The sequence below is a fragment of the Perognathus longimembris genome, chromosome 2, assembly GCF_023159225.1.
Source record: "Perognathus longimembris pacificus isolate PPM17 chromosome 2, ASM2315922v1, whole genome shotgun sequence".
Classification (NCBI taxonomy): domain Eukaryota; kingdom Metazoa; phylum Chordata; class Mammalia; order Rodentia; family Heteromyidae; genus Perognathus; species Perognathus longimembris.
Window position 1 is genome coordinate 45,341,125 of NC_063162.1, and position 25,194 is coordinate 45,366,318.

Here is a 25,194-nt window from a genome sequence, read left to right on the forward strand (position 1 = left end):
TAAGAATGGCACAAAAGAAGGAGGAAGAGGAAGAAGAGGAGGAGGAAAAGGAGAAGAAAGGCAGGAAGGAAGGAAGGGAGTGAGAGAGGGAGGAAGGGAAGGAGGGAAGGAGAGAGAGGGAGGGAAGGAGAGAGGGAGGGAAGGAGAGGGAGAGAGAAAGAAAGAAAGGAAAGGAAGAAGGGAGGGAGGGAGGAAAGGAAGGGAGGGGGAGGGAGAGAGAGAGAGAGAGAAAGAGAGAAAGAGAGGTGTACAATGCACCCAGGCTGCCACATAGCTGCCAGGCACTAAAGCAGCAGCCAGGAAGCTTTTATGCCTGGTGTCCTCTCAGTGATGGAACAGTGACTGTGTGACCCCTGAGACCACTCCCACATATGCACCCAGGAAAGTGCAGACACAGACCCATACAAACAACCACTGTACATGATGCAGTGTCCAGCAACTGAGGAACAGACCAGCCACATAAGATATGTCCAAAAATAAATAAATAAATAAACTCATGCATAAAAAGGAAATGCCAAAATGTGCTAGAATATGATGGATGTAAAAACATGATGCCTAGTCAAAGAAGCCCATCACAAATGCCACATGTTGTATGGCTCCTTTATAAGAAATGCCAGAGGAGGCAAATCCACAGGGACAGGAAGTACATTAGTGGTTGCATAGGGCTATAAGAGAGGGGTGGCTAGGGATGGTCACTATGGGGGTTCTTTACAGGGAAAATAAAATGCTTGTAAGTTGGATATTGGTGATAGTTGCACAACCTTATGGTATTGTATAACAAAGCCAAGGAATGGTACATTGCTGTTATTACTTATTTCATTATTTTTAGTAATTTGGGCTTGCTAACCATTTGAGCTACATGTCAACCCAATATACTTTTTGTTGTTGTTGTTGTTGCCAGTCCTGGGACTTGGACTCAGGGCCTGACCACTGTCCCTGGCTTCTTTTTGCTCAAGGCTAGAACTCTATCTCTTGAGCCACAGCACCATTCCCAGCCTTTTCTGTCTATATGGTGCTGAGGACTCGAACCCAGGGCTTTGTGCATGCTAGGCAATCACTTTACCACTAGGTCACATTCCCAGAAGCCCCCCAATACTTTAATGTATGGCAAGTGAGTTAGATCTCCATGAAGCTGACGTGTGTATGCATATGTGTGTGTATTTAAGGCAGCACCCAAACACCAGAATCTTGGAGCTCAGAAATTAAGCTGCCCAGCTTATCCTCTAGGTTTCCTCATCTGTAAAATTAGACTATCATACCATGCCTTCAGGGTTGTCATGGAAACGATGGTAAAAATGATGGCTCACAGAGCACTTGGAAGATATGTGGGCAGAGGGCCATCTCTGTTATCTCTTCCCCTCCCACAATGCTGTCAGTCCCCTCCCCACTCTATCAACCTCCTACTTGCTTCTAGGTCAGCATCCATCCTACATTTTCCTGGAGCACCCTGGGGCAGATGATGATCTCCTGATCCTGGTCCCTAAGAGATCTCATGACTGCCAACATCATCCCATCTAGCTCAGCAAGACCCTTTCCCTCAGAAAGGCCAGGCTCTTCCAAGCCTCCAAACCTTTGCAGATGGCTCCAAAACAACTATGCAAACTTCAGTAACATTCTCATTCAGGAATTAGATATGGTATGCCAGATGTCCGGTCCCCAAAGACCACCAAGGAGCCGATACCAATGCAAACTCAGGAGAGTCTTTATTGCAAGCTCGAGCCTGGACTCCCAACTGTCACTGACACAGTGGATCTGGATTAAGAGTCCGGACCCTCAGATAGGCAGGGTTTTTATTGTGATTACAACAGGGGAAGGGTATTTCCATTGGCAGATACTTGATTGGATGACATTTAGCAAGCAACTCTTGTCCTATTTCTATTGGCTATCTACCCTTTCAGTTATCTATTTTGGCTTTGATATCGGGAACTGGCCTTGATATCAGGAATTGACAATGGTGGTCACGTAGCGCTGATACAGGGGGTTAGTTCAGGGGGTAGAGCAAGTCAAAAATGGGTTAAGCAAGCCGTTTACAGAAACAGAATGTTGCGGTCAGGCTGACCTAGTACCAACTTTATTTTAACAATTGCGACCATGTTTTCCCATTACCACTAAGCAAGCTTGAGCAGGCTAAAACAATCCAGTACTCAATCATAAGTAAACCAACCCAACAGTTACCATGGCATTTCTACTATTATTATGGTATTTCTATAGTCTATGGTTATGATCATTTTTTACTGTCCATTACCATGGTTATTATCCAGGTATAGAGGTGAACAAGTGCTCCCTACATTTTTAAATGTCAAACTACAAGAAACTAATCTCACAGGTGGGGGTGCAGGCCTCTAGCATGGAGTCATCACCAGGGCTTAGAAGCTGTTATAATTTTAACACTAAAACTTATATTCAGTTACTCAGGTTCTCAGGTCAGCCCTAACAGATATGGGTTTAAGCCAGGCACCAGTGGATCATGCCTGTAATCCTAGCTACTCAGGAGGCTGAGATCTGAGGATCATGCTTCAAAGCCAGCCTGCGCAGGAAAGTCTGTGACTCTTTTTTTTTTTTTTTTTGTCAGTTGTGGGGCTTGAACTCTGGGCCTGGGAACTGTGCCTGAGCTCTTCAGCTCAAGGCTAGTTCTCTACCACTTGAGCCACAGCACCACTTCCAGTTTTCTGGTGGTAAATTGGAGATAAGAGTCTCACAGAGGGGCTGGGAATGTGGCTTAGTGGTAGAGTGCTTGCCTAGCATGTATGAAGCCCTGGGTTCAATTCCTCAGTACCACACAAACAGAAAAAGCTGGTGGTGCTGTGGCTCAAGTGGTATAGTGCTAGCCTTGAGCAAAAGAAGCTCTGGGATGGTGCCCAGGCCCTGAGTTCAAGCCCTAGGACTGGAAAAATAAAAGTTTCATGGACTTTCTTGTCTGGGCTGGCTTTGAACTGTGATCCTCAGATCTCAGCCTCCTGAGTAGCTAGAATTACGGGCGTGAGCCATTGGTGCCCAGCTGTGAAACTTATCTCCAATTAACCACCAGAAAACCAGAAGTGACACTGTGGCTCAAAGTGGTAGAACACTAGCCTTGAGCAAAAAAGCTCGGGGACATCACCCAGGCACCAAGTTCAAGCCCCCATGACCAATAACAACAACAACAACAAGTTGTGTGTTTTTTTTAAGAAAAAAGAAAGATATGGGTTTAAAAGGCCCTATTCCTAATAGCAACAATAATACGGAATATACAGAAATGGTCATAATTGACACCCTTCTCTTCAACTGCCCTATAGAATTTCTACTCTTACTTTAAGACCTATTTCAAATGTCACCTCCTCTTTGAAGCCTTCTCTGATTGCCCGAAGCAATTACTTCCTCAGCCACTGTGGCTATCATTAGAGTTCTACATCCTGCACTGTATCAACAACCCCTTTTGGTGGCCTGTTTTCCCATTGATCTAGAAAGATACAACCAACTCCTCCCCCCTCCAAAGCACAGTGTCTGATATTCAGCAGGCTTAGGCAAAGGCAGAAGCACAGGTGACCTTGCTGAGGTGGCCTGAGTAAAGGAAAAGGACAGGTGGGAAAAGGGCAAAAGTCCAGATAACTGAGGGTCCACAGGGCTTAGCTGCCAGGAAGCCTGTCAAGAAATGTGGTAGTGGAGAGAGGAAGATGGTGCCATCACGATAGGGAGGCACCCCAACTCGCTCCAACCAAATAGTGAGCTGGAAACTCCAGCACCCAACACCCCATCAAGAATCCAGCAAACCCAACAACCAGAAGCAACAGAGAAACACAGGAAACAAAAAAGAACAAAAAAAGAAGAGCCTATAACCTGCACAGAGCCTGAAAATCGCTAGGGTAACCCCTCCCCCCCGCCGACCCTGGCCTGAACAGGGCCAGGCTGGGAAAGGGGACCAGGCGCTGCCAAACAGGACCGCAGACTATCAGCGACCAGAGAAGCAACAGCCGAAAAGTCACGCCAGGAGTGCAGAGTCCAGACAGCAGGAGCTCCACGGACCCCAGACAGAGCACAGACCAACCGAGACAGACAGCGGCTCAGGACCGGAGGTGCGGGACTGGAGGTGCGGGACTGAACGGCCGGGAACAGACAACAACAGCAGGGCAGCGCAGACAGGGAGAGGCGGACAGGGAGAGCCGGGACTACCACCACCAAATGACCGATTGCCACACCCCAGCACCCCAGCCCCAAAAAGCCCACAGCAGCACGGGACACACACAAATTCCAGGACCAGTAAGTTCCCCATTGCCCCCCCTCTAGCAGAGACCCAAACCCTACAAAGAAGCTAGAGCTCCCTCCCTACCCCTCCCTACCCCGAGGGAACAAAGGAGCCCCATGTCTTGCCGCTCTAGGACCCTACAGCCTCTGGGAGGACACGGGAGCTAGCAGAGGCGGAGCAGCGCCCAACAAAGTGACCAGGAAATACCTTAGACAGGCGTCTCCCAAAACCCCAACTAAAGAGCCTGAACCTGGCTGCACCCCAGCAGGGGCCCGGGGACTGGTAGGCATTGGAACGCCACCTGAGGCGCCTGGTCCTCGTGGACTTTTTGAACAACAGTCACAGGCTTGTTGGTGTGCAATATCAGCCCAGCAGGGACACCTGGGCCCGAACACACGCCTCCCTCAGGCACAGAGAACCTGGAGAATAAAAAAAAACAACTGAGGCTATGATAGCAGAAATGATGGAAAGCCTCAGGAACGAATTCAGAAAACAATTCCAGGAGTTTAGAATGGAAGTCTCAAAGGACCTTGAGGAAGTCAAGAAAGAAATGAAAGCAAAAATGGATACAGTGCAATCCTCCGTTAAAGAAGACCTTAACATCCTTAGAAGCGAAATGCATGAAAAAAATAGATATAAAACACAACTCTTTAAAGGAAGAAATTTCCACGATGAAAGCAGATCTGGCAACCATAAATACCTCACTGACCTCCATAAACTCCACACTAGAAGCCACAGCACAAAGAATTTATCATATCGAATCCCGAATCTCTCTTTTGGACGACGATGCAGCCAATATGGACCAGAAAATTACCACACTCCAAGAAACTGTTAAAATCCAGGGTAGACTAATCCAGGAACTAGTGGACAAAAGCAAGAGATATAATCTGCGCATAATTGGAATAGAAGAAGGAGCAGAGCAGAGGGCTACAACATATTTTTAATAGAGTTATTGCAGAAAACTTCCCCAGTCTCACAAGGGACCTCACCCAGGTAACTGAAGCCTATAGGACGCCTGGCAGACCAGACCCTAGAAAATGCTTGCCAGGCACATAATAATCAAGACTTCAGATCTCAAGAATAAAGAGCAAATTTTGAATGCAGACAAAGTGAAGAAAGAGCTATACTATGATTGGAAAAGGATCCAAATCACAGCAGACCTCTCCACACAAACCTACCACGCACGAAGAGCGTGGAAGAACACAATCCAAGTCCTACAGGCCAATAATTGCCAACCCAGAATAAGATATTCAGCAAAACTAGAATCCAACTTTGAGGGAAAAACCAGATCTTTCCATAGCAAAGAGGATCTAAAGGAGTATGTGAATAAAAAAACAGCCTTACAGCGAATTCTAAGAGGGGAACCCCACCCAACAGATATCGTACAGGACACACAGACAGAAACAGAAAGAAACTACAATAGCCAGAGCCCAACAGAAAGAGCAGCTCATTAAAGACAGGGAAAAAAAAAAGAGAGGAAAAACAGCCTAACAGGAAAATGGAAGAAGAAAAAACACCCTTATCCTTGATCTCTTTGAATATAAATGATATAAACTCTCCGATAAAGAGGAGCAGACTGAGAGAGTGGATCGTAAACAAAAAGTTTCCATCTGTTGTCTTCAAGAGACCCATCTTACAGCAAGGGATAAAAACAGGCTCCAAATGAAAGGATGGAGCAAGATCTTCCAAGCAAACGCACCTACCAAAATGGCAGGTGTAGTCATCCTGGTCTTAGACAAGTTGGACTTCTCATTAAAATCAACTAAAAAAGACAAAGAAGGACACTACATTTTAATACAAGGAAAAATCCAGAATCAAGACATCACGGTGATAAATGTATACTCACTGAACAAAAGAGGCCCTACAAATGTCAAGCAAATTCTCACAGAACTACAGAACAAGATAGACCCAAACACAATCATAGTGGGAGACTTTAATACCCCACTTTCTCCAAGAGACAGATCCAGCACCCAGAGGATTAGCAAGGGAGCTGAGGACCTAAGTAACATCATATCCCAAATGGATCTGATAGATCTGTACAGAGTCTTTCACCCTACAGAGACTCAATACACCTTCTTCTCAGCAGCCCATGGAACATACTCCAAAATAGACCATGTCATAGCCCAAAGAACCTCAGCAAATACAAAAGTATTGACGTCATCCCATGTACTGTATCTGACCACAGTGCAATAAAGGTAACTCTCAATAACAAAGGATACTACAGAGGCTATACATATACTTGGAGGCTAAACCCCTCACTGTTATCTAACACTTGGGCCACAGACAAAATTAAGGATGAAATTAACGAATTCATAAGCCACAATGACAATGAAAATACATCACAAAGAAACCTATGGGATACAGCTAGGGCAGTACTGAGGGGCAAGATCATTGCCCTCAGCACTCACATTAAAAGAATGGAAACAGAGCAGGTGAATAACCTCACGATGAAACTAAAACATCTGGAGAAACAAGAAATGATCGAATCTAAAATAACTAGAAGGAGAGAGACCACAAAGATTAAAGAAGAGATAAATCTGATTGAAAATAGAAAGACCACTCAACAAATAAATAAGACTAAAAGCTGGTTCTTTGAGAAAATAAATAAAATTGACAGACCTCTTGCAAGACTTACAAAAAAGAGAAGAGACTCATATCCGTAAAATCAGGGACTCCACCGGAAAAATTACAACAAATACACACGATATTCAAACAATCATAAGGAGCTATTTCCAGAACCTCTACTCACTAAAAAATAATTTTACAGAAATGGATCAATTCTCAGAGAAGTATAAACTGCCCAAACTGAACCAAGAAGAAATAAATCAACTAAATAAACCAATAGCTTACAGCAAGATACAGGGGGTAATCAAAAGCCTCCCAACAAAGAAAAGCCCAGGCCCAGATGGATTCACCAATGAATTCTATAAAACCTTTAGTGAGGAGCTAATACCAATACTCCTCAAACTCTTCCGCGAAATAGAAACAGAGGGAGAAATCCCAAACTCATTCTATGAAGCTAATATTATACTCATCCCCAAACCAGGCAAAGACCCAACAAAAAAAGAGAACTACAAACCAATATCACTAATGAACACAGATGCAAAGCTCCTCAATAAAATATTAGCTAACAGGATCCAGAAACTGATCAAGAAAATTATACATCATGACCAAGTAGGCTTCATCCCACAGTCACAAGGATGGTTCAACATCCGTAAATCAATCAATGTAATTCACCACATCAACAGAACTAAAATCAAGAATCACATTGTTATCTCAGTCGATGCCCAAAAAGCCTTTGACAAAATACAACATCCATACTTATTAAAAGCCCTGGAGAGAACAGGAATAGATGGAACATTCCTCAAAATAATAAAAGCCATATACAACAGACCAACTGCTAATATCATATTAAATGGAGAGAAACTTAAATCATTCCCCCTAAACTCAGTAACAAGACAAGGATGCCCACTCTCCCCACTTCTTTTCAACATAGTGCTGGAATCCCTAGCTATAGCAATAAGGCAAGAGGAAGACATCAAAGGGATCCACATCGGCAAGGAAGAAATCAAGCTATCTCTATTCGCAGATGACATGATCTTATATCTGAAGGACCCAAAAAACTCAGTCCTCAAACTCCTACACCTAATAAACCACTTTGGCAAAGTATCAGGATACAAAATCAATTCACAAAAGTCAGCGGCTTTTCTGTACACCAGCAATGTACAAGCAGAAAAGGATATTATGGAAATAATTCCATTTACAGTAGCCAAAAAAAGAATAAAGTACCTAGGGATCAACCTAACTAAAGACGTGAAGGACCTATTTAATGAAAACTATAAAAATCTAATAAGGGAAGTCAAAAAAGACACAAGGAGATGGAAGGACCTCCCATGCTCATGGGTAGGCAGAATCAATATAGTGAAAATGGCCATATTGCCCAAATTGTTAAACAAATTCTATGCAATCCCCATTAAGGTCCCAGCTACATTCTTCACTGAAATAGAGAAAGCAGCCCATAAATTTATATGAAACAGCAAAAGACCTAGAATAGCCAAAGCAATTCTAGGCAAAAAAAGCAGTGCAGGAGGTATCACAATACCAGACTACAAACTCTACTACAGGGCCATCATAACAAAAACAGCCTGGTATTGGTATAAAAACAGATAGGAAGACCAATGGATTAGAATTGAAGATCCAGAAATAAAACCGCACTTTTACAGTCAGCTGATATTCGACAAAGGAGCTAAAGACATACAATGGAATAAACAGAGCCTCTTCAACTACTGGTGCTGGGAAAACTGGGCAGCCATATGCAGAAAAGTCAAAGTAGACCCTAGCCTATCACCATGCACCAAGATCAACTCAAAATGGATCAAGGACCTCAATATCAGACCTGAATCCTTGAAACTACTGAAGGACAGAGTAAGAAAGACGCTAGAACTTATAGGCACAGGAAGGCACTTCCTGAATATAGTCCCAGGGGCACAACAGATAGGGGAGAGACTCGACAAATGGGACTACTACAAATTAAAAAGTTTCTGCACAGCTAAGGACATAGCCACCAAACTAGAAAGACAGCCAAGCATATGGGAAAGGATCTTTACCAGCACAGCAACAGACAAAGGCCTAATATCTGTCATCTACAGAGAACTCAAAAAACTAAGCCCCTCCAAGCCCAGTAAACCAATTAGGAAATGGGCAAAGGAGCTAAAGAGAGACTTCACAAGAGAAGAGATAAAAATGGCAAAGAACCATATGAGGAAATGTTCAACATCCCTGGCAGTAAAGAAAATGCAAATAAAAACAACCCTAATATACCACTTCACTCCAGTTAGAATGGCCTATACCCTGAACTCAGGCAACAACAAATGCTGGAGGGGGTGCGGGGAAAGAGGAACCCTTCTCCACTACTGGTAGGAGTGCAAATTAGTACAACCACTTTGGAGAACAGTATGGAGGTTCCTCAAAAAGCTCAACATAGACCTACCCTATGACACAGTCATACCACTCCTAGGCATCTATCCTGAACAACAGGTCCCAAGATATCAAAAAGACATCTGCACTTCCATTTTTATCGCTGCACAATTCACAATAGCCAAAATATGGAAACAACCCAGATGCCCCTCCACAGATGAATGGATCCAAAAAATATGGTACCTATACACAATGGAATACTACACAGCAATTAGAAATGGTGAAATATTAGTATTCGCAGGGAAATGGTCAGAACTTGAGCAAATAATGTTGAAACAAGCCTAGAACACAGAGAACAAAGGGGCATGATCTCCTTGATATATTACTGTTGGGGGTGGGGGGGGGGACAGTCGAGACGAGGTCTGTGAAACCAAAAGCTTCTTGTCAAATGGTATTTCCCACAGGTTTGGGTCAGCGACCCTAAATTATGTAACTAAAACCAAACAACTACTCAACATATAAAGGTCAAAAATTGACCTCTCAGTGGATCACAATAGCTCAAAAGCTATGTATGTACGTTCATATAAGACTATTGTCAATATATTGTCTATTGTCGACGATACATTTAAAGCCCTAGGCGAATTTCCTTTGGCGTAGGCCACATGGCTACTGTATATGTTCTTGGTACATTGTATATTGTATATATGTCTACCTGACCTAGGGAAGGGAAAGAAAAACAAGGTGTAAGATATCACAAAAAATGTACACACTGACCTACTATGTAACTGTACCCCTTTTGCACAACAGCTTGTCAAAAAATTTTTGTTTAATTAATAAATAAATTATAAAAAAAATAACAAGGAGGCCCTTAGTTCAAGTCCTGGTACCAGCCCAATAAAATAAAATAAATAACAGGAAATGCCGGCTGGGGAAAAAAAAAAAAAAGAAATTGCTGTGCTTAATTTAAGAGGAAAAGTGAAATTACTGAAAAGCAGCTAGTCTTTAGTGGAAGTCAGTGGTCTTCTGGGAAATATGAACTGAAGTATCTGCAGTACAGCAATGAATTCCATATGTTCTGAGCATGTGTGGGTTTTCCTCAATGACAATCTCCTTGGAACCACATTACCCATGGATACCAAGGGTATACTGTAATACATTATTATATAATGACATCTTAACAAATGCTAAATTAAGGAAGGACTTGTCAACTCAATGTCTGAATTGGAAAACAAAAAGGACTCAATCTAAGAATCAAAATCAATTCTAGATAGAATTATACTTTAGATATTTTATTGAAATCCAACCAAACAAAATCTGAAGTAACGGATGCTCTCAACTGAGGCTATTTTCCCAACCTAGATGCCATAGAACAATCACTAAAAAATGAGACCCAAACTGCATAAAAGTGTGAAACACTGGACACTTAAGGAAACAAAGCAGACAACATGCCAGTGGCTTATGCCTGTAATCTTAGTTACTCAGGAGGCTGAGATCTAAGGACTGAGGTTCAAAGCCAGTCTGTCAGTAAAGTCTGTGCGACTCTTGTCTTGAATTAACCACCAAAAAGCTGGAAGTAGAGCTGTGGCTCAATTGGCACAGTGTCATCTAACAATTTTGGCATTAATTAAAAAGCTGAAAGATAGTACCCAGGACCCCGAGTGGCTCAAAAACCCCAGCAGAGGCACAGGGAAATAAATAAATAAATAAATAAATAAATAAATAAATGGCAAGCAGAATTAGGAGGCATGGCTCAAGTGGTAGATTACTTACCTAGCAAGCCCAAGACTCTGAGTTCAATTCCTAGTACTGTCATAAACATAAATAAATAAAACTTCTTTTATTATTAAATAAAGATTCAAAAAGAATCTAAAAATAGAATAGAGAACAGTTTTTATTATTTAAAATACTTAAAATAATTGAATTAAGAAAAAATTAAGACCAATAAAGAAAATTTTCATTGCTATTATGATCAGGCATCTACACTTTAACTGGAAATGCTGCAAGAGGGGTTCTTAGGCAAAAGGGGAGCAGGTAATGCCACTCATACCAGTAATGTTGACAACTAACACAAGAAGAACAATTCACTGGCTCTCATGGGATTTGCAAAGTGGTGGGCAATTATTTTTCCCTGCATTTCTTTATTAACATCAATTATTTGTACAAGATGGCCTCAATTTGAAATGTCCACATATGCACACAGTGTACCTTGATGAGACTCACCCCCTCCATCACTCCCTGCTTCCCAATCTGCAATTCGTGATAAAACTCTGAAAAAAAGAAAATCAAATCTCCTTTCATTTTGTATGGTTGTTGCAAAAATGGAACATTCAACAGATAGTAGAGTCTATTCAATGTTTTTGAAATTTGCAATGCTTTCACAAATGAGGTTGATCATATCATATTCCATTCTGAATTAACTATTTTTATGTTCCCTGTGGAAAATCCAGCTCATGCCTCTTGCTATTTTTCTCCTTGTAATCCTGTTTTCAGTTTTTTGTTTATCACTGAAAGGCTGGTAAAGTTCCATAATTAGTATTATCAACTCACAGATTTTTTTTCCTTTTTGATCCTTTTGGAGACAGAGATTCAAACTGTGTATTTGACACTTTTTGCTCATTGTCTAGCACTCTACCAATTGAGCCACACCTCCAACTCCTCATAGTTCTTTTTGTTGTTTCTTTTTTGTTGTTGTTGTTTAAAGGTGCACATTGTGGGGCACCAGTTACTGACACCTATAATCCTAGCTACTCAGGAGGCTGAGATCTGAGGATCACGGTTCAAAGCAAGCCCGGGCAGGAAGGTTGATGAGACTCTTATTTCCAATCAACTACCAGAAAACTGGAAGTGGCATTGTGGCTCAAGTGACAGAGTGCTAGCCTTGAGATGAAGAGTTCAGGAACAGGCCCAGGCCCAGAGTTCAAGCCTCAGGACTGGACCAAAAAAAAAAAAAAAAAAAAAAAGGTGCACGTTACAATTACGTATTTCTTTAAGGCAAAATATGAAAATCACTGAGCGGGGCATGGCAGTATATGCCAGTAGTCCCAGCTACTCGTGAGGCTAAGGAAGGAAAATCAATTGAGCCCAGGAATTTGAAGCTAGCTACAGAAACACAGCTTTGTAGAAACATGTATACATATATGTGTATAATATAAAATATATATGTGTGTATACTACATATGCTATACATATGTGTGAACTATATAGTTCCATGCCTGGGGAAAAAACAATAAAGAAAATAAGCAGAATATTAACAGCAGTTCTTTCAGAGGATCTGATCGAATTATTACTATTTTTAGTCCTGGAGGCTTGCCTTGGAAGGTAATCCCTTGTCCCTGGTCCTTTTTGGATCACTATTTCCTGTCTACCCTGAGAAGACCAACCTCTACCACATGCTCCTGCCTCTATGATGTGCTGTGTCACCAACAGAGCCCAGGACCGTGAAACAAAATCCCTGAAGCCAGAAGCCAAAGTAAGTCCCTCTTCACTTACATTGTCCATGCCAAACAAAGTGTGACTAACACAGTAGACCATCATACTGACTCCTTTCTCAGCACTGGACAGCAGCTAGACCCTGGCATGTCTTTCCCCAACAATTTGAGCTGCTTCACTTAGGCTGAAGAACAGAAAGCTCCATGGAAGAAAGTACTGAATAAACACAGGCTTAATTATCTTCATAATTATAATTATTGCCAAAGGCCAACGAGAATGGCCTCCAGTCTCTAATTAGTGTAGTATTTCATGTTAATAAAGAAACATGTTATCAGAATGTACAAATGCTTTATGAAAGCAATCATATAATTAGTTCTAATAAATAACTGATGAAAATTAACCTTTGGGTAAAACCAAGTCAAAATAAGCAAAATACAGGAAGTAAGCAAATCTTTTACATGAAAGTGAGAAGACTGGGCAGAGCTTGCCCCAGGGCTTAGAAAGACTCTGACCCTGCCAGTCCTTGTTAAGAAGTAATATTGGTGACAGGGTCCAAAATCTGAAGGCTCAGAGGGCTATGGAGCTTCTGCCAACTCACATGGCATTGAGATTGATTAGGGACAGGTATGTAAGTCAATAGGCTTGTGGCTTAGCCAAAAAAAAAAAAAAAAAAGAGTCCCCCAAGGTTGTAAGAAGAAATGTGGTCAGTGTGACTAGTAATTCTTAACAGATAATGCAGATTTATCCAAAACATTACCCTTTCCTAACCCTAACCAAGCATCAACTAAAAATTAACTGTTAATCCTAACAGAATGATACCTGAAACTGAGAAGTACCCTAAACATACTATAAGTCATGTACCCTCACTTGGAATAGGCTCACTTCTTAAAATAAGTGGTGGTTATACCCAAAATCTTACCCTTTCCCTAACTCTAACTCCAACTCTACCTGGATCACTAATGCTAACCCTGACCCTAACTATACCCAATTCTGAAAATTTACATTACTACTCTATTTGACATTCATTCTAACTTGTCTTCCTCTTGTAATTTTATTTTATTTTTTGCCAGTCCTGGGGCTTGAACTCAGGCCTGGCCTGAGCACTGTCCTTGACTTCTTTTTGCTCAAGGCTAGCACTTGGCCACTTGAGCCACAGTGACACTTCGGGCCTTTTTCTATACAAATGTGGTGCTGAGGAGTTGAACCCAGGGCTTCATGTATATGAGGCAAGCACTCCTGCCACTAGGCCATATTCCCAGCCCTCTACTTGTAATTCTAAAATTAAGTTTCATTTTCACTCTACACATTACCCTAACCCTAACCATGGTCGGAACCCAAGTTCTAACCCTAATCCTTCTATACCTTAATCCTAGTAGTAACCAAAAATAATATAGTTTTCATTCATCCTAGATTTATCTCCACTCATCCTTAAAATAAATTGCAGTCTTGCCCTAAACTGCACTCATTTCTTGACCCTAACCCCAATCATACAAAATCCTTAAACAAAATTCTCCCAGTAATAATGCCAAATCCTAACAGTAACCCACGCACGCATGCATGCGTATGCGCATGCACACACACACACATACACACACGTCTATACTGCTAAGTGATTCCACTAGAATTTGAATCTCCTGCCTGGGACAGTCAGCTGCTGGGGGGAGGAATGGATTATCACATTTCAGGTGTGCAGGCAGATCTCCCATGGTTCACAATGGAACACTACAAACTAGTTTCCATGGAGCTTGAGGAAAACTTGAGTTGAAAGGCCAGATGTAAGAAATGTCCAAGTATATCAAGAGCTTGCATTTGTTACTGATTGTGGAGCTCAAGAGCCTCTTAAGCCCTTGGCTATGTCCCAGTAAAAAGCCAGGTTGTAGCCAATCATCTCCAGAGACCTGGTATTTGCCATTCTGGACTCCAAACAGTGCTGTTCAGACTTGGCCTTGCACTGGAAGTGCCTGAGGGGCTGTGCAGACCTCTAAGAACTATGTTTCATCCCAGAGATGCAAATTCAATTAGCGGGATCCAGGATGGAAGTCAGGGCTTTGAAAAGCTGTTTTGATTATTCTAATATGCTATTGGAGTAGCGCTATTCTAATGTAGTAGAGGGCTTGGCAAGCAAGCTCAAGGCCCTGAATTCAAACTCAAAACTGCCAAAATGTGCGTGTCTGTGTATGCATGTAATACAAAGTGCCCAAGCACTTTATACACTCTCACTACCACCTCACCAGCAGTAGAGAATGAGGAGCAGAACTATTCTGTTCCTCCATACTATTTTACCACTGTGGAAACTGAGGCAGAAGACACAAATGGAGGATTGGAGCCCAGGCACTGAGACAGAGCTGCCTAACAGGCCAGAATATGGTCTGAGGGCCACAGAGAGCTCTCACCCAAGGGCCTGATCTCACAAAAAGACATTTTTCTGGAACATGGAAATGAAAGCCCAGACCTAGGCTCACTGAGATTAGCCAATACCCACTTTGGCAGATGACATGACAGCACCTCCAGGAAGAAGCAAATACTAGAGACTCAGGACATATATTCTGGCACTAAATAGTGCCAGTGAGAGAGTCAGACTTCCGGTCTCTGAAATGCTACTTACTCTGCAGAGCAAGGATACACAGATAGAATATAGGCAAACAGTAAACTGCTCACTGCACAGGAGTCACCCAGCACTGCGGCCCATGACTCTTAGCAGAGGTACCTGGCTCAGTGTTCAGAGAACCTATAGCTGCCAGAGGCCCATAGAACAGCAGGAGCCCCATCCCCTTGACTGGTCCTCTCTCCATTCTCTTCTCCCTCCTTTCCCTCTCCCTCCCCTTTCCTAAGACCTCTTCTTTCAGGCCTTTTGGAATTGTTTTGGTGTTTAACTCCTTTTGTCTCTACAGCAGTGTTTCCCTCTTGTTTCCTGTGTAATGTCACAGGAAGAAGTGCTTACTAAGCATTGCAGAAGTCTAGAATGATCCACCACAATCGCAGTAGCAAGAATGGAAGGTAGAGAGAGATGGGCAGAAGCTACTTCTGGAAGAGTCATTTCTGGGTTGCAAGAAGGGTGGCTGAGAATTTAGGGAGGGTTATTTCATTTTCTACCTTATAAGGGCCTGAATTACACAGAATTTTTAGATCAGGCACTGTGACTTTTTATAAACACCCTCAGTTTAAAGTAAATGACATCCAGCTGCTCTTGTGCCAACAAAGCTGGGTCTTCAGAGACTTGGTCTGATAGGGACATCGAGAATAGAGGGCAAAGCTCCATTGGCTATGGAGCACAGTGGCTGCACCCAAGACTTGCTGCACACATGAATCCTGAATCTCATAGGTACTTTATCATCAACCTATGTGAGACCCCAACCTGACAAGCTAATGAGGTAGCTGCAGTGTGTCTGCTGCGAGGGGGACACTGGGACCTGGGTCCCCTGCTCAGGTGTCACACACCCAGGCAGGATACATGCTATTCACCCAAGACACACACTTAAGAAGGAAGATCTCAGGTTCAAATCAAGGCTTCTCTGGGGCCAGTTTTCTTGGGGTGGGACCACAAGTAAGTCACTCTAGCTTAGGGTCTTCTTCAGTACAGTGAAGAGGGGATTTCACACAAAACCAGCATGTGAATCTTTACAGCCTCATCCTTCACAACAGCCTGAAAGTAGAAACAACCCAAATGCCCACCAATGGGCGAATGGATAAATAAAATATGGTCTCTCCATACAATGAAATATTATTCATCTATAAGAAGGGATGAAATTAAGCCAGGTGCAATGACTCATGTTTACAATTCCATCTTCTTGGGAGGTGGTGATCAGGAGGTTTGAGGCCAGTCTGGAAAAAATTATTGCCCTCTTATTGTAATCTATAAAGCCAGGTATAGTGGTACATACCTATCATCCCAGCTATGCAGGAAAACTGAAGAGAAGTTCACGATCCAGGATAGCCTGGGCACAAAAATGTAAGCTACTATTTGAAAAGTAACTAAAGCAAAGAGAGTTGGGGGGCAAGGCTCAAGTGGCAAGGTAACTGCCTAACAAGTACAAGGCCCTAAGTTTAACTCCAGAATTGCAGAAGGAAGGGAAGGAGGGAGGGAGAGAGGAAGGAAGAGAGGGAGGGAAGGAGGGAGGAGGGAGGGAGGAGGGAGGGAGGGAGGGAGGGAGAGAGGGAGGGAGGGAGGGAGGGAGGGAAGGAAGGAAGGAAGGAAGGAAGGAAGGAAGGAAGGAAGGAAGGAAGGAAGGAAGGAAGGAAGGAAGGAAGGAAGGAAGGAAGGGAAATTCTTTCAAAGGCTATAATGTAGGTGAACCTTCATGGTGCTAAGTAAAAAAAGTAAGTCAGGAAAGGACAAATGTTTCATGATTCTAATTATAAGCAATGTCCGAAAGAGGCAGACTATAGAGACAGAAAGCAGACTTGTGGTGGCCAGGGGTGGAGGTAAGCAGGGGGGAAAATAGAAGTGTGGGGCTGACTGCAGCTATGAGAAAGGAAAGGCTCTGTTTCATGAGTGATGGAAATGCTGTAGAATTAGAGAGTGGTGGTGGCCGCATAACCTTAGGGATATACTAAAGGCATAAAATGAATGTCTGCATGGGGCCTGGCAGTCAGTTACACTGGGTAAACAGGAGCTGATGCTATGAGGATTCAGAGCTCTTAGTTTGGAGGCAAGTTCTGATTATGTAGTCCAGGCTGGCTACAAACTTGCCATCTCAGGTCTCCACCACCTAAGGGCCAAGAGGACAGGCTTGCATGCACCACCATGCTCAGCTACAAAGATAACTGATTTTAGTTGAGCATCTCTTACAGATGTGCTCCAGCTCCTTTGCTCCCCAAGAAAGAAGAGGACAATTTCATGAGAAGCCACCCACCTGTGCTGTACCATCCGTGAGACTTTCAGGGGAACACAACCCCTGTTTCTTCCTGGCAAGCCAGTCAGACACAGCAAGAAGAAACATACCAATATGGTCATTTAAAGCAAAAGTGAACTCTACATAGAATACAATCAAATGCCAGTGAGTGACGAGATAATTAGCTGATGGGCTATAATCAGTGACTCATTGCAAATACATTGCTGTGAAGAAGAATCAAAACAGCCACAGTGATACTGACAGCACTGCCACCAAGAGCTCTGAAGGGCCTCAGCTAGTCCCAGAGGAAGCCATGAAAGCCAACCTGGGCCTTTGGAGGCCTGGACAGGCTCTGGGGTCTTCTGTAGGGATAACCACAGTCAGCACTATCACCCCATGAGTCCTGACAACTACTGCCAAGAGAAAGGGCTGGTATCCATCCTCTTCTGCACATAAGGAAACTAAGGTCCAAATTCACACAATAAGTAAGGAAAGGGTAGAGCATTACTTCCGCTTTGAAGATCTTGCCCTATAGAATGAGGACCCAGATTCTGATCTGCTCCAGCCCTTCATGCATCGAGTGACCTCATGGCCTCAGGCTCTAGGTCTATAAGATGCTCACGTCAGCCTGGCACTGGTGCACACCTGTAATCCTAGCCATTCTGGAGGCTGAAAATCTGAGGATCATTGTTTGAAGCCAGCCTTAGTAAGAAAATCTATGACACTCTTATGTCCACTTAACCACCAGAAAACCGGAAGTGGTGCCATGGCCAAAGTGGTAGTGTGCTAACTTGAAGCAAAAAAGCTCAGGGACAGCATCCAGGCCCTGAGCTCAAGCCCCATGACTGAACAACAACAACAAAAAAGGATGCTCATGTCTTTATTGCATTTTTACCAGCTGTCAGGCCCTCCGCCCCTATCCTGTGATATCTTACACATATCCCTACGCAAACATGGCAATTACTAATGCATTTGGCAGGGTAGCGGCCTCTTTCAGAGCAGGAGTTGAGTCTCTCATGTGGTGGGTAGAATACTGAAGACAGCACAAGAGGCCGACCATACAATAGGCCAAAAGACTCAAGTTCAAATCATCTTGGCCATGTGATACTGGATTTGTAATATGGAGGTCAGATCTGACTGTAGTAGGGAGGTCAGATCTGGCTAGTGCCATCATTAACTGTGGAAGGACTTCAGGATGACTCCAGCTCAGATTAGAGCAGAAGCCAACTCTATCTTCACTAAGCTCTACCCGACCCTATCCAGGGAGGCTCCCCTTTATTATGATAAGTTATGTAAATTGACCACCTGAGGCCTGTGAGCTTCAAGGGAAACCTGTGCCCTCCCATGGTTAGGCGTATCCACCTGATGTCAAATCTATGTACCAATTCTAACTAGAATGATAGGTTGGTCCAAACAGATACTATGAGACAGACTGTAACTCTATTGGCCACCTGCGTGTGGCCTAGCATGCTCTGTAAGTGCTGTATCCTCATTGGCCACCTGCGTGTGGCAAGTTTGACTGTGATGTTTGCCTTATAACAAGGCTGGAAGGGCCACACGGGCACGCGGTTCCAGCTTCCGAGTCTGGGCTGCACACGTGCGGGCGGTTCCAGCTCCCGAGTCTGGTCCCTGATCCTGCACACGTGGTCAGCAGTTTTGGCTCCTCAGTCTGGACTGCAACCAAGGCCGGTCGGTTCACTTTTTGTTTACTTTTTACTTCCCCAATAAATCCATCTTTTTATCATCTTGTAGCTGGAGACTGTGTGGTGGACTCTTGGGGGAACCAGGAATCCCCTCCCTTGGGAGGGACTCTGTTTCATTGTAGTGAACCTCCACTTTACTTCACTGGCCAGCACCAACATTGGCCATATGGCGAGTTGTACTACCTGGCTTCTTGTCTTGATGGGAGTGCCTGGATTCCTAGAGAAAGGGAAGTCCCATCCCCAGGTGATGGGTGTTCCTGAATCCCTAGAGACAAGGGTGGGCACCTGACCTATAGGTTACTGAACTTGTCAATCAGTTGCCTGGGACTGGGAGCTTCCTGTGATCCTGCCCCCTGACCTGACCCTATTTAGAGTCAGGCCAACTCAGGTGCCATTACACCATGCCACATGTCTCCATGTTCGCATCCTGTGTCCTGTCTCCTGTCTCATCTCTCATCACCATGGTGTCCCAAGCCAGCTCTCCATTGGAGCTAGATTGGTTTGTTGGTATTGTTTTTGTTCTTTCTTCCCTCTCTGGCCTGTTTCCTGATAGTGTTAAGGGTATGTGTGGCTGCAGGCCTTTGTAACAACTGGCTGCCTGCAGACTGCTAATGCTCTAATAAAAACTCCAAGATTCAATCCTTCAATATGTGGCTTCTCGGATAATTTACACATAGATAACAATTTAACTGGTGCCATCTTGTCTTCATGGTGGAGGCAAGGAAGTCCCACCTCCTAGGTGATGGGCGTGCCTGAATTCCTAGAGGCAGGGGTGGGGACTTGGACAATAGGCTACTAGACCTGCCAATCTTGGGTCAAGACCACTCAAGCTCCCTATCACCCTTCCCGGTGACCTGACCCTATTTAGGCCTGGACCAGCTAAGATGCCATTACTCTATGCCACATATGTCTGTGTTTGTGTCCTGTCTCCTGGCTCTTCTCTGATCACCATGGCATCCCATTTCAGCTCTAGATTGGGGTTGATCTGGTTTGTTGGTATTTTTGTTGTTGTTGTTCTTTCTTTCCACTCCAGCTCTCATGGCTCAGTTTTCTGATAATGTCAAGTGAATTCACTGCAGGGCAGGTCTTTGTGACAAGAATCTACCTGCATTCACTGGCCTTCTAATAAATTCCCAATTCCACCTCTCAAAATGTGGCTTCTTTGTTTTCTCACTGTACAACAAAATTCCTGCACAAGCTTTGCTGGATGGGAGAATCAAGGCAAATATCTGCAACTCAGAGTCCATTTTCTCCTTCCTTGATATTAAAAAAAAAAAAATCACACCTCTCCAGAGCTGTTAAGCAAATCAGAGGCACTTATTCATCCCATAATTATTTCCAGGCTACCTACAACAGGCTAGCATCTATCCTTGTCCAGTGAAGGATGGAGAGCTGGACAGAGTCCCAGCCTGGGAGGAGCTTAGGCTCTGGTAAGTGGGGAGAAAGGCAATAAACACAGATGTGAACACAGACAGAGAATGCCTAGCAAGGAAACAAAACAGCATCCTGGGACAGCAGGTGATAATGGAGGTGGAGCGGAAGCATTTTCCACAGAAAGCAGCATTTAGCTGAGGCAAGGGGAAAAAAAACACAGGATACATAAAGATCTGGGCAAACGAGGATTCAAACAGGAATAACAGCCAGCACAAAAGCTTAATAGGACACCTGCTAGGGCTCAGTAATTACCTCCCTTCTTCCTCTCACCTTCCCAGCGTGTCCACCTCCGCAGGGCGGTACACAGACACAGCACATGACGAATAAATGTTTGCCAAGAAAAACATGACAAACTAAGTAATCTTAGGGATAAATAGGAGCATGACAAAAATATGCATTTTAGCAAAATCCCAATTAGCCAAGGCAAGGCTGACACCAATTAGAAGGGTCTTAAATTCACCCTCATCTTAGAAGATAACGATCTTTGGCTGCACCTAACTCCTAGCACTGACTATAATGTCCTGAACTTAGTGAGCAAGAGCTCACCCCAGGTAGGCAGTCCTACATTTGCAGCTCAGGTTTTGCTAGTGGCTGCATGGAAGAATGCCTGATTTTGCTGGGTCCCTCCAATATGTACCTCTGTCACTAGCAATCTAACCAGCCTCAGCCACTTTGGTATTTCTGAAAGGATTTAGTTTTAATAAACTTCTCTGCCTGGTCAATTTGTTTATCCCAAAGCTAACAGTTTCATACTTGAGCAAAGTCATCTTTTAAAGTCTCCAAACTATCTATTTGATTATTTCTCTGAGGTAGAACATTTGTATTCTTCTGCAAACACACTTTTTGGAGCTGCAGAATAATCCATGAAGTTGCAAAGGTAGTTTCCCCTTTTAAAAAAACATTGCTCCAAGCTGGATGTTGATGGTTCATGTCTGTAATCCTAGCCACTCAGGAAGCTGAAATCTAAGGATCACAGTTCAAAGCCAGCCCAAGCAGGAAAGCCCAATTAAGCAACAAAAAGCCAGAAATGGAGCTGCAGTGGTATAGCACTAGGCTTGAGCGGAAAAAGCTAAGGGACAGAATCAAAGCCCCGAGTTCAGTACCAGCACAAATAAGGAAATATTGTTCCAGTGTACCAGGAGCAGGCAGGTAGCATGGGACAGGGCTCTTCTGCAGAAATCTCCATTTCCAGCTGTCTTGAAGCAGGTTGTGCAGGGACCTCAACTCATCTAATCCCACTATCCACCACAAAGGGCCCAGGCTTCCCTAGATAACCAGGTGCCTACTTGGCCCTCCACCCACTTTATGAGTCTCTGCCCACCAGCTTTACCTCCTGAAGATGCCACTTGGCCTCTTTCCTGGGTTTCCTAAGGCCATCTTACATCTATCAAGTGATCATCTTAAGCCCGGCTGAGTCACATCATTTTCCTGATCAAAAGCCACCTGGTAATGAAGGAGGAAGTAACAAATTTGGTAAGAAATGTACTCACTGCCCTACGTATGAAACTGTAACCCCTCTGTATATTACTTTGACAAAAATTAATAAAAAACAAAAAGCTACCTGGGACTCCTGTCACCAAGCCAGATTAGAGACAGCAGTGGCAGCTCAAACACTCATTTAATTTAACTAAATTCAGGGGCCACCCATGTGACTCTAATAGGAAGCTACAGCATGGTTTCCTACAGCATGGGTTTGCTATGCACAAACCAGCACCTCCTAACCACCCAAACAACAGTCTCTGCTGGGCTGAGCATGTGGGCTCTGCCCTTATGTGCTGGATACAAATCCCTTCCCAATCCTTTCTTAGCAGTGTGGCCTTGTGGGGAAGTTGCTTTGCCCTTCTGTGCCTCAGTTTCCACCCTATAATATGGGATAACCACAGTCATTCCCAAGAGTTAGTGATGATTAAACCAAGAAATGTGTTGTATGTGAAACTGAGGCACTTAAGGAAATGTGAGCTCTTACCCTTCACTGGTCATTTTGATTCTGTGTGAATTTTTGTTTGTATTTTGTTTGTCAGTGGTGCAGCTTGAACTCGAGGCCTGGGCACTGTCTTTGAGCTTTTCCACTCAAGGCTAGCACTCTACCACTTTGAGCCACGGCAGCACTTCCAGTTTTCTGGTGGTTAGCTGGAGATAAAAGTTTCATGGACTTTCCTGCCTGGTCTGGTTTTGAACTGCAATCCTCAGGTCTCATCTTCCTGAATAGCTAGGATTACAGGCATGAGCCACCAGTGCCCAGCTTCTGTGTGAGATCTTTACTCATATTCTCTCTTTCAACTCTGACTCCTGTGTAAAGTACAACATCATTTTACAAATCTCTCACAGTGACTCTGTGGGCCCTTAAAAATCTGAAGTCAACCTCTGCCTCACCCCTGGCTTAACTCCTGCTACTGTGCTCTTCCCCCCTGCAGGCTGCCAGGCTTTTGCCCTCAGATACCTTCACCTAGGATCCCCTCACCTAGGATCCCCTCTGCCTCATGCCCACATCCTATACCTGGTTCACCTAAAGGCTCAGCTGCATTGCCACTTCTTCCAGGCAAAGCCCCCAGCATGATGCTTCATCAGTGTCCTGAGAGTTCAACACCAAAGAATGCGAGCAGATCCAGCTTCCTGTCAAGTCTGTGAGTATGGTGTACACTCACAGGACCTTCCCACTGGCCAGCCAGGGACCTACCTCCCCGTATGTGTCTCCTCCACAAGTCACTGCCCATCTGAATCTCAGTGTCCTTGCTGTGGAGATACATCCCCAAACCCCTTCTTTTGGGCTTCCCTAGTGAAAACTCAGAACCATCTCCACAGCAGAAGGTCCAGAAGAGGGAAGACTGAGAGAAGATTGTGTGGTGTGTACCCATGGGATGAGGAGATTCATTTGATCATCACTGTGATACAGGTATTACGAGTCCTCCCCAAGGGGAGCCCAGTGGGAAATGGGGCATACAGGGAATAAGCTGGTTGGGTTTGGGATCAGCCCCTGTCCCCTCCCCTTCCCCCATCTTATTCTTTCTGCCTCTGGAAGCCTGAGATCCACAACGGAGCTAGAATGGAGTGGGCAAGGCTTTTGGCCATTGATGCTTTAAAGCTCTAGGAGGGTCTAAGGAAGCTCAGTGAGGAGACCTAGGCCACATCTGTATGGCTTTGGGTGTGGCCTCTCCCACCACTGCTAGAAATGGAACAAGTCCCAGGCCCCAGCCAACCAATCTTAGCCCTAGCAATTTCATAGCTAGCCAACTTGACCCCAACAAGGCAACACAGCTGCTCCTCTGGTCCCACAAGACGCTATGCCGTGAGAGAAAGGGACCAGTAGACCAGAGGACAGGGCAAGGGAAGCCTGGCTTCTCCCAATCTACCCTCCTGTGCCCCCTGACCTACACCTTGGGCCCACAGATTACTGTTGCTTTTCCATGAGACATGTCCATGTTTTAAATATTCCCCCAAGTGGGAAGGCCAGGGGAAATCTGCTCCCCTCCACCCCAGAATCTGCCTCCCTGTTGCTGAGGCGCTCCTGCTCCCTCCACAACCCTCCTGTACCTTTATGCCATGGTGTCCAGACAGGCCCCCATAGAACCCCACATCACCTGGACACAAAGAGGCAATGCTAGCCCATTCATGGCTGGCAGCATTTGCCAGAGCCCTACCTGGCTCTCTCCTCACCTCCCAGCAGGCTCTGCCTCCCACTATCTGGACAGGACACACTGTACCCACTCTCTGAGCATTTGCTGCTCTCAAAAGTTGCTCAGATGCAGCCAGAGCCCTGCAAGATGCCCAGGGCAGCCGACACTAAGCACCCACCTCTAAGACAAGGGAGCCTAAACTCAGGCCCAGCTCCTGTATTTCTGCCTGCTGCTGCACAGAACCAGTTTGCCTTCAGTGAAGCTGCCTTGCTCCTGGAGCTCCATTGATTTGTTTTTCCAACTTGGCTGTTTGCCTCTGAGTAATAACATCACACCCCTTTCTCTGTGCTTGCACACATCTGGCCAGACACAGACCCTGACCCCTGCACAAGTGTTTACTGACCACTTCTGTAGCCATGGGCAGCCCACAGTCCACACTCTCAGACTCCAAGGGCCAAAGACAATGTGCAGAGATCCAGAGGTGCCTGGAAACAGCCCTGTATGAGCAGTGGGGAGGTTGAGCCACAGAGATGTAAAGAGATTCCCAAAGTAGGGTGCACACAAGCAGCTGCTCAGTGTATATTGACAAAAGGCAGCCAGTGGATTCTATAGTAAATACTTCCTGAGTGATCTTACTCCAAAAAAGGTATTGTGAGATCAGAGCCCTCTGTAGGCCAGACTAGGAAATGAGCTGGGCTGGGAAGGAGTCTGGGAGCACAGTGGGTTTCAGGTTCCTGTCACCAGAAGGACCAGTGACAGGGCGCCATCTGCTGGCGAATGTGGGAGAAAAGTGCTTGGCCTGTGTGATGGGAAGGGCTCAGATCTCACAGTCCTGATCTCCCTGATGGGTTATTTTACAGCTTCCGATAGCTGCTCAGTCATGGTCATCCGCGCCCCCTCCCCCGCAAGTGGTGTACCACATCACAGTATTGCACCCCATTTCATTTCTATTTGTTGACTCTATAACCATGCAGAGGCCTGCCTAGACAGGTAGACGGGGTCCTGCCCAGCTCTCTGTAAGCATCAAGGGAAATAATTTATTT

The 25,194-nt window shown here is 44.5% G+C and overlaps 1 protein-coding gene across 1 annotated transcript in view; it reads right to left on the bottom strand.

Moving 5' to 3' along the window:
• Lrrc20 (leucine rich repeat containing 20) overlaps nucleotides 1-25,194 on the bottom strand; it is a 72,446-nt gene that overhangs the window by 36,559 nt on the left and 10,693 nt on the right. The gene's annotated exons all lie outside the window — the stretch shown is intronic.